The sequence below is a fragment of the Schistocerca gregaria genome, chromosome 1, assembly GCF_023897955.1.
Source record: "Schistocerca gregaria isolate iqSchGreg1 chromosome 1, iqSchGreg1.2, whole genome shotgun sequence".
Classification (NCBI taxonomy): domain Eukaryota; kingdom Metazoa; phylum Arthropoda; class Insecta; order Orthoptera; family Acrididae; genus Schistocerca; species Schistocerca gregaria.
Genome location: NC_064920.1, coordinates 157232771 through 157250493, shown reverse-complemented (window position 1 = coordinate 157250493; position 17723 = coordinate 157232771).

The window sequence follows — 17723 nt, the reverse complement described above, 5'->3', positions numbered from 1 at the left end:
CTGAGCCCAGGAGCGCCGTGGTCCCGTGGTTAACGTGAGCAGCTGCGCACTGAGAGGTCCTTGGTTCAAGTCTTCCCTCGAGTGAAAAGTTTAATTTTTTATTTTCAGACAATTATTTTGCGAAGCTGCACAGGTACACAGAGCAGTATTGTTTACGTGATCGTGTGTCAATTATCAAAGTTCAGGCACTCACACATAATCAACTTCGCTCTCCAAAATTCCTGGACACGTTCAGATTTGCTTGGACATATGCAGCATTTGACGATCTATACACGGAAAAATTTGAAAACGTTAAAAACATATGTTTTGACAGAGCACAGGGAAAACTGTGCGACTGTGAAACTGTTGCATTTATTTGTTGCAGTTTATGTCACAAACTCTTATGTTTTCATCACTTTTTTGGGAGTGGTTATCATATCCACAAGAAAACCTAAATCGGTCAAGGTAGAAGAGTCTTTTTACCCATTCGCCAAGTGTACAAGTTAGGTGGGTCGACAACATATTCCTGTCATGTGACGCACATGCCGTCACCAGTGTCGTATAGAATATATCAGACGTGTTTTCCTGTGGAGGAATCGGTTGACCTATGACATTGAGATCAAATGTTTTCGGTTCCCATTGGAGAGGCATGTCCTTTCGTCTACTAATCGCACGGTTTTGCGGTGCGGTTGCAAAACACAGACACTAAATTTATTATAGTGAATAGAGACGTCACAGAACGAACGGACAGATGATAACTTTGCTAAAATAAAGAAACTAAACTTTTCACTCGAGGGAAGACTTGAACCAAGGACCTTCCGCTCAGGAGTTGTTCACGCTAACCACGACACCATGGCGCTTCTGAGCTCAAACTATCCTTGATGTTGATTATCTTACACATGGACTACTCAGTTTGTATATTTTGCTTATTTTTTCCATAGTTCTTCCTGTTTTCTCGATTGATTTGTGTTCAGTTTTTCAAGGCCTATTTCTGTGCCAACTTATAACTAAATCTGAGTCGGGTGCGATGGGGAGGTTCCTTTGTTAGAATGGCATCGCTGTAGTGTCACCATCTTTGCCTTCCGCGGTTCAGGCCGGTGGTCGGGTGGTTAACGGGCAGAGAGAAGAGACAGCGGAGTGGATATTCGCAGGGTCGGAGTTGGCTTGTTGACGTTTACCGTGAGGCCTGTGGTACGACGCCTGTACGCCATGGGCAGGGGCAGCGAGAGATCCCGGCAGTGACTTGGTGGGACCTCAGGTTAGGCATCACGGTGGTGCACTGTTGGATTTTGGGGCTTTACTGCTGCGAGGACATGTATAGGTTCTTGTTACTGGCCATTGAAATTGAGATGTGCCTATGGCGTGACGGAGGAAATGTGTGATGTTCGCCGCTGTTGCATGTGAAAACGCTTCGTCTGCTTTGTGTCTGTGCAGGAAATTATGTGAAGTAAATATCTGATACCACGGTGACGTCTTGTTCTCATGCGTTGTTGAATATATTTCGGAATTGCTGAGTGGTGAAGATATCCCACGTGTAAAGCAAATGAAGTCATTTGCGCCATACTACGGTACTGTTTTATTCTGCTTAAATCTGCGTCCGTTATATGTGCATTTATATGCCATTCTTTAGCTGCAGAAGTTATAAAAGTGTGTAAACAGTGAGCTATGTGTAAAGGGATGTAAAATTGAAACCCTTCCAATAAGTAAACACACTCGAACTCTGTATTACTAAAGGTGCCCTTCGATACCAGCACCTACCTTGGGTAGGAAGTTGTCATGGTACTGTAAGTAATTATTATACACAAAATTGTTTATTCTGATTATACTAAATTGGAGATGTAAGGTCGATTGTGTGCCGCTGGGAATTACTATTGTCTCCTCTGTGTGGCAACCTAGCTTTGTCAGTGGCTTCAATCATTATTCCTGTCATATTTCGAGTTCTGTATTCGCGGGTTTGCTTAGCAGTTGAGTTGTAAGAGCTATAAACACGCAAGTCAAACTGAGTATTCTAAGAGCACAAGACGATATTCTCTTACGTGGTACCTTAGTTTTTATAGGTTAGAAGTATTTTACGTGTTATTGATATTCTGCTGTCTGCTTTGTCTAAAGAGGAGCTAGTTCTGTTACGTAGTCGTTTATATTTTATTAGTGTGTTAGGCGTTGTGCCTTTTCATGTTAATGGTTTTTAAGAATCTACAAATGACTCTGTGTATGTTGCAGGTAGATGAAACTGACGTGTTCACGGGGGTAGCGTCCTGACAGGGTTGATAGTGGCCATTTTTACCACGGCACATCCGGCTATCCTCCTTCAGTACATTTATCTCGCTTATATCGTTACTACGTTTATGGAGTGGAATTAGGGCTTAATGTAATCACCTTATATGTTGAAGTTAAGTATCTCCCTTGCCCGGGGCGCGAACCTTCGTGGTGATAGTAGTAATCTCATCTGTAAAGATTGATAGTGTTATTCATTTGTTCTTGTTACATGTATGATTATTATATTTAATGTCAGTAAAATGTGTTAGCGAGGTCCGAATTGGAACGTTGTATTCTCCTCTTTTGGAAACAAATTTAAGTGATTTTATTCCCTTTTTTAAGTAGCCTTTAGATGCGTACATTTTGCCTCCATGTTTGGTGTTTTTATGCCTTCCACGTTAATTAAACTTACAATAAGGGTAAATTTGGCAACGGAGGGTTTCGTGTATTTATTAGTTGCTAAGTGAATCGTAAGTTAAGTGCAGATTTCCTACCAGGAAGTATTTAATTGCAGTTGTGTAAAACATTGTGTGAAAATATTACCCGCATTAGATCCCTGGTGGCGAGCGTTGAGGGTATAAACAATAATAAACAAAAAGAAAAAAGTTATAACCTCAAAATTTCAGTACGAGCTGGCAGAGTGTGACATTGGTCGTGCTTACGTGCACATTAAAGTAGTAGAGTATTTGTGAGGAATGTGTAGCAGCGTCCAACTGATGCCCAATATATTGATAACACAGAGTCCCATAATTCGCCAATTCAGAAGCTAATGGCCACGAAATATTTAAAACATTCCTCGTCAGTTGTCAGTGTACTGGATATTAACTGCTCCTGTCCGTATTATTTGCAGCGTCCCCAGCTGAAAGTACAGTCGTCTGGTTACTGAAAGAGAATAATTTCTGCGGTATTTCCAGGATGTGAATAAATGGCACGATTGTGGGACTAATTACTGGCTTTCTGTGCGCCACGGAACACTCGTGTTTCTAACTCACGAGCGTGCACGCTTCCACTCGGCGTAAAATTTCAGCGCGGCTTTCAGCCGACGATAATGTCTCCTTTGAACTGAAGGTTTGCTGAAAAAAAAGGAACGAAAATCCGTTTCGGAGGTAACATATTTTGGTCAATTAGCTATTGGAGCTATTTTGTCTGTAGGTAACAATTTGAAGATATTGTTTCTATGTATCAAGAAATGTTGGTGACGAAATTTTATGAGATGTTTCTCATTAAAAAAAGAACACTAGTTCAGGTCTTACGTAATGTCTAAAAATGGATCAAAAACCGTAATAAAGATGTTAAACTGAAAAGATTTTATAATTTTAGTAATGTTTTGCAAATATTAATGACAATGCGCTTCGAATGACTCATATTCAATGATTGTCAATAATGTCCATCCGATTACACTGCTTATGTTAATTTGCATTTCACAGACGTGTTTGCATTAGTTTATGGCAGCCAGTTCTATTACAAATTCCATTGTTAACAACACACGAATTTCATTGTTATCTCTGTCAGCCTGTATCTAATACCTCCCTAAATATCGTAAATATTTGGTCTGTGGTGTTTATTTGTAGCTTCATATATATGGTGGAACATGTTGAGGTAATGTGAGTCTCAGGTTTCCTTGTGCAACTGGTACAACACTCTGGGCTTTCACATGTACTGCCAGAAGCAGTTTTTGCAGGAAGAACGGACCCAATGTCAGATTCTGTCCTACGTTGAAAAGTAAAATTTTCAAGAAAAATATTCGAAGAGTACATGGAATCCATTTGTTTTAAAACAGATTGACCTATTTGACTCAAAGCCACTTTCAGTGACACTCATTAAAATCGTTTTCTTTTCTGGAAGGAGCCAAGGCTCTTTACAACTAGAGATGATCAGCAAGTCGGCTCACGTATGTACTACAGCACGTTTCCCTCTAAATCAGCATTGACAAGGAACAGCTAATGATTTAACTGTACACATCCATTGGCCGTGGACAATATGTAACACATAATATAAGCGCATATTACTTTTGGTATTTTTCCACTCTTTAACGTATTTTAATCCCCGAATATATACACAAAAAGTAAGAAATACTGCAGCAAAACTGGCGAAGGAGAAATCAAAAGCGTTTGGATTGTTATGCTACAGGCGTACGTTCAACAATGAAAATGATGGTTACGAAGATATGGGAGCAGAATTTGGTTCACTTGACGAGGTATCTAGGAAGTCGGCGAAGGGTTAGTAAATTATGTGGCACAACAACAGAGATCATCTCAAATACACATTATATACATATATGAATGATGTTATTAAGCTAGATGAGGGGCAAATGATTGAAATATATTCTCTTCTTTTGGTTTAAAGCATCTTCTCGTATTCCCTCGCCTTTCTTGAAAGAAACTGAAGTACGTAATAATTTGAAAATCGTCGTATATTTCATAATAAAAGAAAGTTTTCAGAGTACTATTGTACCATATTACTACTACACTACGCCATAGAAAGCGTACATTGTTTTCCGTTGAAAAATCGGGTAGGGGGCATTTGCTGTTAACAGGGTGAACCACAATTCCACAGAAAAATTTTCAGAGATGGTGGTATGGACCAAAACAAATCAAAAATGTCTAGTATTGAAAAATTATACATTTAAAGGCGATGGCAGGGATAAAATGTTGTCCGAAATTGTACTGAATGCTTTCTCAGAAAATTATTTCTGAACAATTAGGTAATGAGAACACTCGGAGCGTAAAAGGTTGCGAAAGCATACTTGACCTTTTAGCAACAAATAATCCTGGGCAAATAGTGAGTATTAAGACGAATACAGGGATTAGCGACCAGAAGCCAGTTGCTGCTAGGCTGAATACTGTAACACTTACAACCATAAAAAAGAAACGCAAAGTATATCTATTTAAAAAAGCTAATAAAAATGCTCTTAACGTCTTTTTAAGAGACAGTCTTCACTCCTTCCGATCTGATCATGCTAGTGTAGAAAAGTGGTTAATGTTTTTTTTTTAAAAAAAAGTATCGGCAGAAATTGAGAGATTTATACCACGTAAATTAATAATGGATGGTGCTTATCCCCCATGGTACACAAAACGGGCCAGATCGTTGTTGCAGAAGCAACGAAAAAAACATGCCAAATTTAAAAGAACACCAAATCACCAAGAATGGCAAAGTTTTACATAAGTTCGAAATACGGCGCGTACTTCAATGCGAGATGCTTTCAACAATTTCCACAACGCAATTCTGTCTCGAAATCTGGCAGGAAAAGCAAAGAGATTCTGGTCATACATAAAGCACACCAGTGGCAAGACGCAATCAATACCTTCACTGTTCGATAACAAGACAGTGCCACTAAAGCAGAGCTATTAAACACGGTTTTCCGAAACTCCTTCACCAAAAAAGACGAAATAAATATTCCTGAATTCCAATCCAGAACAACTACCAAGATGAGAAACATAGAAGTAGATAAAGTTAATAAAGGCAAGGCCTCCGATCCAGATTTTATACCAGTCAAGTTCCTCTCAGAGTTTGCTGATAAAATACACTCCTGGAAATTGAAATAAGAACACCGTGAATTCATTGTCCCAGGAAGGGGAAACTTTATTGATACATTCCTGGGGTCAGATACATCACATGATCACACTGACAGAACCACAGGCACATAGACACAGGCAACAGAGCATGCACAATGTCGACACTAGTACAGTGTATATCCACCTTTCGCAGCAATGCAGGCTGCTATTCTCCCATGGAGACGATCGTAGAGATGCTGGATGTAGTCCTGTGGAACGGCTTGCCATGTGATTTCCACCTGGCGCCTCAGTTGGACCAGCGTTCGTGCTGGACGTGCAGACCGCGTAAGACGACGCTTCATCCAGTCCCAAACATGCTCAATGGGGGACAGATCTGGAGATCTTGCTGGCCAGGGTAGTCGACTTACACCTTCTAGAGCACGTTCGGTGGCACGGGATACATGCGGACGTGCATTGTCCTGTTGGAACAGAAAGTTCCCTTGCCGGTCTAGAAATGGTAGAACGATGGGTTCGATGGCGGTTTGGATGTACCGTGCACTATTCAGTGTCCCCTCGACGATCACCAGAGGTGTACGGCCAGTGTAAGAGATCGCTCCCCACACCATGATGCCGGGTGTTGGCCCTGTGTGCTTCGGTCGTATGCAGTCCTGCTGTGGCGCTCACCTGCACGGCGCCAAACACGCATACGACCATCACTGGCACCAAGGCAGAAGCGACTCTCATCGCTGGAGACGACACGTCTCCATTCGTCCCTCCATTCACGCCTGTCGCGACACCACGGGAGGCGGGCTGCACGATGTTGGGGGGTAAGCGGAAGACGGCCTAACGGTGTGCGGGACCGTAGCCCAGCTTCATGGAGACGGTTGCGAATGGTCCTCGCCGATACCCCAGGAGCAACAGTGTCCCTAATTTGCTGGGAAGTGGCGGTGCGGTCCCCTACGGCACTGCGTAGGATCCTACGGTCTTGGCGTGCATCCGTGCGTCGCTGCGGTCCGGTCCCAGGTCGACGGGCACGTGCACCTTCCGCCGACCACTGGCGACAACATCGATGTACTGTGGAGACCTCACGCCCCGCGTGTTGAAAAATTCGGCGGTACGTCCACCCGGCCTCCCGCATGCCCACTATACGCCCTCGCTCAAAGTCCGTCAACTGCACATACGGTTCACGTCCACGCTGTCGCGGCATGCTACCAGTGTTAAAGACTGCGATGGAGCTCCGTATGCCACGGCAAACTGGCTGACACTGACGGCGGCGGTGCACAAATGCTGCGCAGCTAGCGCCATTCGACGGCCAACACCGCGGTTCCTGGTGTGTCCGCTGTGCCGTGCGTGTGATCATTGCTTGTACAGCTCTCTCGCAGTGTCCGGAGCAAGTATGGTGGGTCTGACACACCGGTGTAAATGTGTTTTTTTTCCATTTCCAGGAGTGTAGCTCCATATTTAGCAATTATATACAACCACTCGCTCACAGGAAGATCCGTACCTAAAGACTAGAAAACTGCTCAAATCACACCAATACCCAAAAAGGGAAATCCGAGTAATCCGCTGGATTACAGGCCGATGTCACTAACGTCGATCTGCAGTAGGGGTTTGGAACTTATACTGTATTCGAACATTATGAAGAGTCACGAAGAAAACGATTTATTGACACGTAGTCAGCTCTTTATACTCATGAAGTAATAAGGGCTACCGACAGGAGATGTCGAAACGGTTCCATATTTTTAGATATCCAGAAGGCTTTCGACACCGTTCCTCACAAGCATCTTCTAACCAAACTACCTACCTACGGAGTATCGCCTCAGTTGTGCGATTGGATTCGTGATTTGCTGTCAGAAAGTTCAGAGTTCGTAGTAATAGACGGAATGTCATCGAGTATGACAGCAGTAATATCCGACGTTCCCCAAGGAAGTGTTATAGGCCCTCTATTGTTTCTGATCGATATTAACGGCATAGGAGACAATCTGAGTAGCAGTCTTAGATTGTTTGCAGACGATGCTCTGATTTACCGTCTTGTAAGGTCATCAGATGATCAAAACGAGTTGCAAAATGATTTAGATAAGATATATGTATGATGAGAAAAGTGGCAATTGACCCTGATTAAGGAAAAGTGTGAAGTTATTCAAATGAGAACTAAAAGAAATCAGCTAAATTTCGATTACGCGGTATGTCACACAAATCTGAAGTCTGTAAATTCAACTAAATACTTAGGGATTACAATTACAAACAACCTAAATCGGAACGATCACACTGATAATGTTGTGGGTAGAGCAAACCAAAGACTGCGATTCACTGGCAGAACACTTAGAAGGTGCAACAGTTCTACCAAAGAGACTACTTACACCACGCTTGTCCGCCCTGGAGTATTGTTGTGCTGTGTGGGATCCGCATCAGGTGGGACTGACGGATGACAATGAAAAAGTACAAAGAAGGGCAGCTTGTTTTGTATTATCGCGAAATAGTGGGGATAGTGTCACAGACATGATACGTGAATTGGAGTGGCAATCATTAAAACAAAGGGGTTTTCCGTTGCGACGGAATCTTCTCATGAGCCGGCCGAGGTGGCCGAGTGGTTGTAGGCGCTACAGTCCGGAACCGCGCTACCGCTACGGTCGCAGGTTCGAATCCTGCCTCGGGCATGGATGTGAGTAATATCCATCGGTTGGTTAGGTTTTATTAGTTCTAAGTTCTAGGGTACAGATGACCTCAGAAGTTAAGTCCCATAGGGCTCAGACCCATTTGAACCATTTGATCTTCTCATGAAATTTCAATCATCAGTTTTCTCCTCCGATTGCGAAAACATTCTGTTGCCACCCACCTACATAGGAAGAAATGATCATCACGATAAAATAAGAGAAATCAGGGCTCGCACAGAAAAGTTTAAGTTCCCGTTTTTCCCGCGTGCCGTACGAGAGTGGAACGGTAGAGAGATAGCTTGAAGGTGGTACATTGAACCTTCTGCCAACTGTAGATGTACGTTTGACAATTCTTTCGTGTTTCATGCCATATGGATATGAATACATAAAATGAAATGAAAGACATGCTTATTTGAATAAAGTGCTGAGGAATGAGAACGTACGCAGATCAAATTGTAAGGTACGTGGAAATTGGCTATCTTGATCTACTTTACAAATTTGCTGTTGTTGTATTCAGTCTGAAGATTCGTTTGAAGGAACTCTTGGTACTAGTCAGTAGCGTGCGACCCTCTTTATTTCTGCATAACTACTTGCCTCTTCAGTCAAATCTTGGTTTTCTCTACAATTTCTACCCTCGCTGTGGTTCCTTTGACTACCATTTCCTCGACGTTTCAAGGTGTGTCCTATCAACCAGTCCTATCTTCTACTCAATTTGTGGTGTAAATTTCTACCCTTCACGATTCAATTCAGTCTCTCTGAATTAGTAATCCAAACTATTTCTCGTACCTACAGCATTGTTCTGCAGCACTCACTTTTAGAGCTTATATTCTTTTCTTGGCTGGACTGGTAAGTACAGACTCTCTTAGAAATTACGGCATATTAACGTGTTATGGAAGTTTTAAGGATGAACAGTTAAAGTTTATTTCATATCAGAAGAGTTAATCCCGCTGACAACGACATTTCAAGTGCTATTTGTTGTTCTCCAAACTCGGATTGTGTTCGTGAGGTGATACTGCAGATCTCTGTGGAATACCTTCCGCTAAGGAACTCAGCATCATTCGGGATTTCGCTATCTTGAATCTGGAGTACGGGCAGGAGGAGCTGATAATCACAAGGGCTTTTTGAGGAATCCATATTGAATCATTTAGATGAGAGTTTCGGTCTCACGAAAAGCCATAAAATACGAACACAAAAATACTCCAGAATCCCATTACAGATCAATGTCAGCCTTGTGTGTGCATCTTTCAACGCTTCGTTTCTACAGTGACTCACGGTAAAATTCTTCTAGAAGTGTTAAGCTTTCTCTTGTCTACAAAAATAAAATGGTACAAGTGTCCAAGCAAGTCCACAGGCTTTTGCACTGTTCCGATAACTTAATAGAATTTGTATTCCGCGATTACTTATCTCAGTACTACTGTAGAAAAGGTGGCACATTTGTTAATTAGTGGAAATGTGGTGCGGAACAGTGGAACACGGACTAGAAATTGAATGTGTGACGAGGCCTTTCTATTGAAATTGTTCTATGACTGCTACTTCCGAAAATTCTAGTTTATTTTTGACGAAATGACAGTTTCTGATTTTGAACTGTTGGGGAAGCCGTTGTTTACTGTTACAAGGAGATCAAATTATTAGTCCAGTCGACTATGACACTGAAACGTGGCTGCTTGTTTACTTTTGTTAGAATCTCTGAGCTCATATTACGGGTCAAATGTATGCTTTGGCAAAGAATATTGTTAACACAGGAAAGGCCACTGTGAACGATTTGTGGTTCCAATTTGTGAACTTCGTGGAGGCCATAGTTCAAGCACATAGAACGTCTAGCTAAATTTGATCACGTGCTCCCTCATAATAACTCGTTTAAAGGAAACTGCCACAAAATTCAGTTAATTCTCAACGGGAAAACGACTTCCACTTGGCTAACGCTTTTTTCTCTTTCACAGAAAGGTGTGCACTGTTCATCAGGCTTCATTTTCAAAACAATTCCAGCGTAAATGAAAAATCTGAATCATAAAACACAGAGTTTTCAATCTAAGTCGGAAGACTTCCGTGTACCATTCGTTTTGTTCACTACAGGTAATTCTCTCCGTAGTTACTCTCTCACTATGACGTAGGATTTATTGTATACACTACTGTAAATATTTTCTGTGTTTAGTGGCCATAGTCTTCTCTTCTTATTATTTTTTTCTTACCACTTTTGAGTGAATGCTATGGTGAGTTATTCCATGGGTAAGCAACTTCTGTAGCCCCACCGAACGTAATGATATAAAAAACTGAAACAGGAGAGAAGTTCAAAAATGGCTGTGAGCACTATGGGACTTAACTGCTGAGGTCATCAGTCCCCTTGAACTTAGAACTACTTAAACCTACCTAAACTAAGGACATCACACACATCCATCCCCGAGGCAGGATTCGAACTGCGACCGTAGCGGTCGCGCGGTTCCAGACTGAAGCGCCTAGAACCGCTCGGCCACCTCGGACGGTCCAGGAGAGAAGTTTTGCTTCTTACTTTCAGGAGTGAAAAGAGCTATGCTGATGGAAAGTAGTATTGAATTAGAAGCAGCAGTAGAAGTAGTTCCAGTCATTGCCTGCACCTAAGAAAAATATTTCTTAAACGTAGACACTAATGGAGCTGGTGTGACTAAAGAGAAATACAATTAGGTTTGAAGAAAACATACTGCAATGTAATAAACATTTTTTATTTACCTATGACAACGTCTCTGAATACAATACAAGCAAGATCATGAATGAGGAATCGAATAAACGTGTTACACGATTAATCATTTCTAGTTAATCATTGTTTGTCGCAGAATTCCTGGGTTATTAGATCAAGCGAACACTTGTGGTGATTAATGCATTGGACATGAATTTTGAACAAGTAGAATTCAAAACCCCATCTGACCATGCAGAATGACAATCTGCGCACTTGTTTTAAATCGATGAAAAGGCCTTCTATCCATCCCAATTATTAAAACAGGTTACTGTAGTTGTTTATAGATACCAAGAGAAAGTTTTGTGTCTTGGTTATTGCAGCAAAATAAAAGGAAGATTAGGCTTTAATGTCCCCACAATAACAAGGTCATTAGAGATGGAACACAGGCTCTCACTGGACAAGTATGGGGAAGGTGTTCAGCCATTAGTTCAAGAGAAAGAATTAATTCGCTCCTCTGAGATGAAGAAGTTGGCACAGGAGAAGAATCTGTGGCGAGTCGGACACAATCAGTCAGAAGACTAATGACTCACAGAAGAATACTAATATCAACAGATTTATGGAAACCACAGAAGGCCTAAATCTTGTGACAGGAAACTGAAATTTCACGGCATGATTCTCTTCCGATTCCCCTGTAGCCTGTAGTGAGAGAAACTAATGTTACCCTCTGAGAGGATTTATGGTTTTGACGGATAACGGACAAAGTTCTTGTACAGTTATTTTGAATACGGTGAATTTGACAGAAAAACGAAACAGGCTTTAAACATTGGGATTTAATGAAAGTAGTAAATTTCGTGTACGAATTAAAAATTAACGGTCGCCAATTAGGTACATGAATTTTGAAAATATATGTTTAATAAAATTTCAATATTAGTTATTGAAGTTACTTTCTTTGATATTTTCCTTTGAACAGTACACAGGATACGAATGGACAGTCTTAGCTGTGTGTAGCAGCAGCCTCCAACACTGCACGTACTAGTAATCATAGAAAGCAAAGCACTAACAAGACGTACACTCAATATTGTTACTTGGATGAGTACTGAAATTTCCCTGCAAGAAGTGCAAAACTAAAAGTGGCCACGGCGGTTTCCGACTTAACTGACATATAAATGCTGGAATTAAAATAAAGAATATAACAATCACACTTTTTATCCTCACATTTATAGAAATATATAAGATTTCCTTAGTAGTAATGTAGTATATTTATCTTTTTAATGTGTGAAGAATGTGATGGGGACCCATAAACTTGTATGGTGTCACTAATCAAGCTGTAAAATTACTTCAGTAGCAAAGATTAATTCAAACAAAATTAACTCTTAACTTTAGTTGAAATAGATTATATGTTTACGTTTCAAGGCAAATTATTCAATACTGAGAATTAACTTCAAAATTTCGTTCATGATAGTAATCAAAGCCAAAATAAGTTTTAAGTGACTATAATTTATTTGCCTTTTTTCATCACCTGTGATGCAGGTATTTTAGACAGTAGCATTTACAGAGCCTGGCATTGAATATTTGCAAAACGATACTTTGCAATAAGTTAAGAGCACTTCTAACTAACTTCAGTTCTTGCTAATCCTTGCAAATTTGACAAACATAAATAAATCACTAGTTCATTAGAAGTAGGATACTCGGTTTTCTGAACAATTATGATGATTATGTTGAGATCCTGCATAGGTTCATGATTTGGATAAAAGTTATGGTTCTAAACACAGGTTTATAGCCCTTGGGCAATCATTAAATGACTCACACAAATTAACTGGTCCATGATTTGATACATATCTGTATGCATGAAGTTGATGAAGCAGTGTCGAAGTACAGTGTGTTTATAAATGAATATCGGGGCTTATTATATTAAACTTTCAGTTATAAGTAATATATCAAACGAAAGAGCAACTCAGTTTTACCAAGAACCTTATAAATGTTCAATGCGAGCACCATTTGTCACACGGTACACATCAAGTGTATAGCCGAGATCTTCCCTTTACAGCGGCAGTAGCGAAGATGACGACTAGTGAACAGAAAGCGTTTTGTGTTTTGCAGTTTGCAAAGACCGAATCAATGCAATGTGCGTTCCGGCTGAAGTTCGGTTGTGATCCTCCAAGTGATAATAACATTAGTAGATGGTATCATAAGTTTGGAGATACCTGCTGCCTTTATAAAGGGAAGAACTTGGCAAAACTTTTTGAGTTGCCCTTTCATTTGACATATCATTTATAACTGTAAGTTTAATATAATAAATATTAAATAGTTTTAAAACCCCGATATTTACTTACGAACACCATGAGTGGTGGCAAGCGACGTGTCGCCCGAACTGTACTCACGCTCTTGGTGTTTGAATGCTCTGTACAATTTCTTCATGTCGACGGATTTTTAATGTGTTAGAGCCATTCCTTATTGCTGAGAGTACCATGCAGGAGCCAAATCCACATCCGAGGCAAAATTCCTTGCAAAGCGGCTTCCAATTGCCTCCCTTGGCACCGTCGATGTGTACCGTGCAACGGCTAGTCACTGACTGCGTACCGTTCCCACCAAGTAGCCGCGCAGTTCGACCGGCAAAACCACCTTTTACATGGCGCCGAGCCACTTCCGTTGCACAGGGACTTTCCTACATCTTTTACATATTACAATACAAGTGCCCTAAGCATGAACCAGTTTCCAATATACAATGTTTTACTTCTAAATATACAAGTATTATAAAATTTCATTATTTTAAACATCATTTAGCTTTTTCCATAATACATTACAAACTTTAAATTTCGTGTCACAAATCAGTGACCTTAATTAACAAAGAATAAACACTTCATAATTACAATTACAAAATTACGTAATATAATCGTATTTCTAATCCATATACACTCCAGGAAATTGAAATAAGAACACCGCGAATTCATTGTCCCAGGAAGGGGAAACTTTATTGACACATTCCTGGGGTCTGATACGTCACATGATCACACTGACAGAACAACAGGCACATAGACACAGGCAACAGAGCATGCACAATGTCGGCACTAGTACAGTGTATATCCACCTTTCGCAGCAATGCAGGCTGCTATTCTCCCATGGAGACGATCGTAGAGATGCTGGATGTAGTCCTGTGGAACGGATTGCCGTGCCATTTCCACCTGGCGCCCCAGTTGGACCAGCGTTCGTGCTGGACGTGCAGACCGCGTGAGCCGACACTTCATCCAGTCCCAAACATGCTCAATGGGGGACAGATCCAGAGATCTTGCTGGCCAGGGTAGTTGACTTACACCGTCTAGAGCACGTTAAGTGGCACGGGATACATGCGGACGTGCATTGTCCTGTTGGAACAGCAAGTTCGCTTGCCGGTCTAGGAATGGTAGAACGATGGGTTTGCGACGGTTTGGATGTACCGTGCACTATTCAGTGTCCCCTCGACGATCACCAGAGGTGTACGGCCAGTGTAGGAGATCGCTCCCCACACCATGATGCCAGGTGTTGGCCCTGTGTGCCTCGGTCGTATGCAGTCCTGATTGTGGCGCTCACCTGCACGGCGCCAAACACGCATACGACCATCATTGGCACCAAGGCAGAAGCGACTCTCATCGCTGAAGACGACACGTCTCCATTCGTCGCTCCATTCACGCCTGTCTCGACACCACTGGAGGCGGGCTGCACGATGCTGGGGCGTGAGCGGAAGACGGCCTAACGGTGTGTGGGACCGTAGCCCAGCTTCATGGAGACGGTTGCGAATAGTCCTCGCCGATACCCCAGGAGCAACAGTGTCCCTAATTTGCTGGGAAGTGGCGGTGCGGTCCCCTACGGCACTGCATAGGATCCTACGGTCTTGGCGTGCATCCGTGCGCCGCTGCGGTCCGGTCCCAGGTCGACGGGCACGTGCACCTTCCGCCGACCACTGGCGACAACATCGATGTACTGTGGAGACCTCACGCCCCACGTGTTGAGCAATTCGGCGGTACGTCCACCCGGCCTCCCGCATGCCCACTATACGCCCTCGCTCAAAGTCCGTCAACTGCACATACGGTTCACGCCCACGCTGTCGCGGCATGCTACCAGTGTTAAAGACTGCGATGGAGCTCCGTATGCCACGGCAAACTGACTGACACTGACGGCGGCGGTGCACAAATGTTGCGCAGCTAGCGCCATTCGACGGCCAACACCGCGGTTCCTGGTGTGTCCGCTGTGCCATGCGTGTGATCATTGTTTGTACAGCCCTCTCGCAGTGTCCGGAGCAAGTATGATGGCTCTTACACACCGGTGTCAATGTGTTCTTTTTTCCATTTCCAGGAGTGTAAGTGTTACACCTGTTAGGAGCGCCTATCTCGCCAGATGGTGCGTATGATGAGAAATTTTGCAGAGGCAGCGCCACCGTAAGACCTGCTCTGAAGGTGCTCAGTCTGCACTAACAAGAGGAAGCGCCGTCGATTTGAGTCAGCGCCGGAAGACCAATCGACTGTGTCTAACAAGTTGTGGGACGGCACTGGGACCTTATGGGACATGCCGGCCCCATTTGTTTGCATGGGCGTGCTTGGCCCGGAAACCGGTGGTGGGAAACAGTGACAAGCAAAACAGGGAGATGAGTAAGGAGCGGAAGCAGCTACATCAACATTTGCCAGCGCCAGAGACCGCTGTGGGCAGCGGTAGACTATAGTTGCAGCCAAGAACGACGTCGGACGTGTTTAGGCTCATTCTGCACACCTGACGTGACGTCATCCTCCGACAGCCAATGAACGTTCATTAGTTTTCTCTGCGTCCTGCTGTGAACGTCTTTGTCAGTGCGAGTGTTACACGTGTTTCTTGCAATTATTCGGTGAATTTTTCTACATCTACATCACACTCTGCAAATCACATTCAAGTGCCTCGCAGAGGGTTCATCGAACCACCCTCACAATTCTCTATTATTCCAATCTCGTATAGCGCGCGGAAAGAATGAACGCCTATATCTTTCCGCAGGAGCTCTGATTTCCCTTATTTTATCACGGTGATCGTTCCTCCCTATGTAGGTCGGTGTCAACAAAATATTTTAGCATTCGGAGGAGAATGTTGGTGATTGGAATTTGGTGAGAAGATTCCGTCGCAACGAAAAACGCCTTTCTTTTAATGATGTCCAGCACAAATCCTGTGTCATTTCTGTGACACTATCCTCCCATATTTCACGATAATACGAGACGTGCTGCCTTTCTTGGAACGTTTTTGATGTACTCCGTCAGTACTATCTGATAAGTATCCCACACAGCGCAACAGAATTCTAAAAGAGGACGGACAATCGTGCTGTACGAAGCCTCCTTAGTAGGCCTGTTACATTTTCTAAGTGTCCTGCCAATAAAACGCAGTCTTTGCTTAGCCTTCCACACAACATTTTCTATGTGATTCTTCCAATTTAAGTTGTTCGTAATTGTAATACCTAGGTATTCATTTAAATTTGCGGCTTTTAGATTAGATTGATTTATCGTGTAACCGAAGTTTAACGAGTTCGTTTTAGCACTCATGAGGATGACATCATACTTTTCGTTACTTAGGGTCAACTGCCACTTTTCGCACCATTCTGATATCTTTACTAAATCGTTTTCCAGTTTGTTTTGATCTTCTAATGACTTTATTAGTCGATAAACGACAGCGTCATCTGCAAAAAAAACCGAAGACGGCTGATCAGATTGTCTCCAAAATCATTTATATAGATAAGGAACAGCAAAGGGCCTATGACACTACCTTGGCGAACACCAGAAATCACTTCCGTTTTACTCGATGATTTTCCGTCCATTACTACGGACTGTGACCTCTCTGACAGGAAATCAAAGATCCAGTCACATAACTGAGACGATATTCCATAAGCACGCAATTTCACTACGAGCGGCTTGTGTGGAATAGTGTAAAAAGCCTTCCGGAAATCCGGAAATCCGGAATCGATCTGAAATCCCTTGTGAATAAAGAGCTAGTTGTGTTTCACAGGAACGATGTTTTCTAAACCCATGTTGACTGTGTGTCAATAGACTGTTTTCTTTGATGTAATTCATAATGTTCGAACACAATATGTTCTAAAACCTTGCTGCATATCGACGTAAACTATATGGGCCTGTAATTTAGTGGATTACTCCTACTATCTTTCTTGAATAATGGTGTGACCTGTGAAACTTTCCAGTCTTTGGGTACGGATCTTTCGTCGAGCGAACGGTTGTATATGATTGCTAAATATGGAGCTAATGCATCAGCACACTCCGAAAGGAACCTAACTGATATACAGTCTGGACCAGAAGACTTGCTTTTATTAAGTGATTTAAGTTGCTTCAGTACTCCGAGTATACTTACTTCTACGTTACTCATGTTTGCAGCTGTTCTTGAATCGAATTCTCGGATATTTACTTCGTCTTCCTTTGTGAAGGCATTTCGGAAGGCTGTGTTTAGTAACTCTGCTTTGGAAGCACTATCTTTGAAAGTATCTCCGTTGCTATCGCGCATTGATTGTTTCTTGCCGCTATCATACTTCACATACGACCAGAATCTCCTTGATAAGAGATTTGAGTCAATTTGGTGCGACTTGTCATTGCTGATGATGGTGGTAAGTGACAAATTCTCCATAAACAAGCCAGGGACATAATTTACGGTATAGACGCTTTCTTTAAGCGAGAAGCAGAAAGCAATGCACCTATC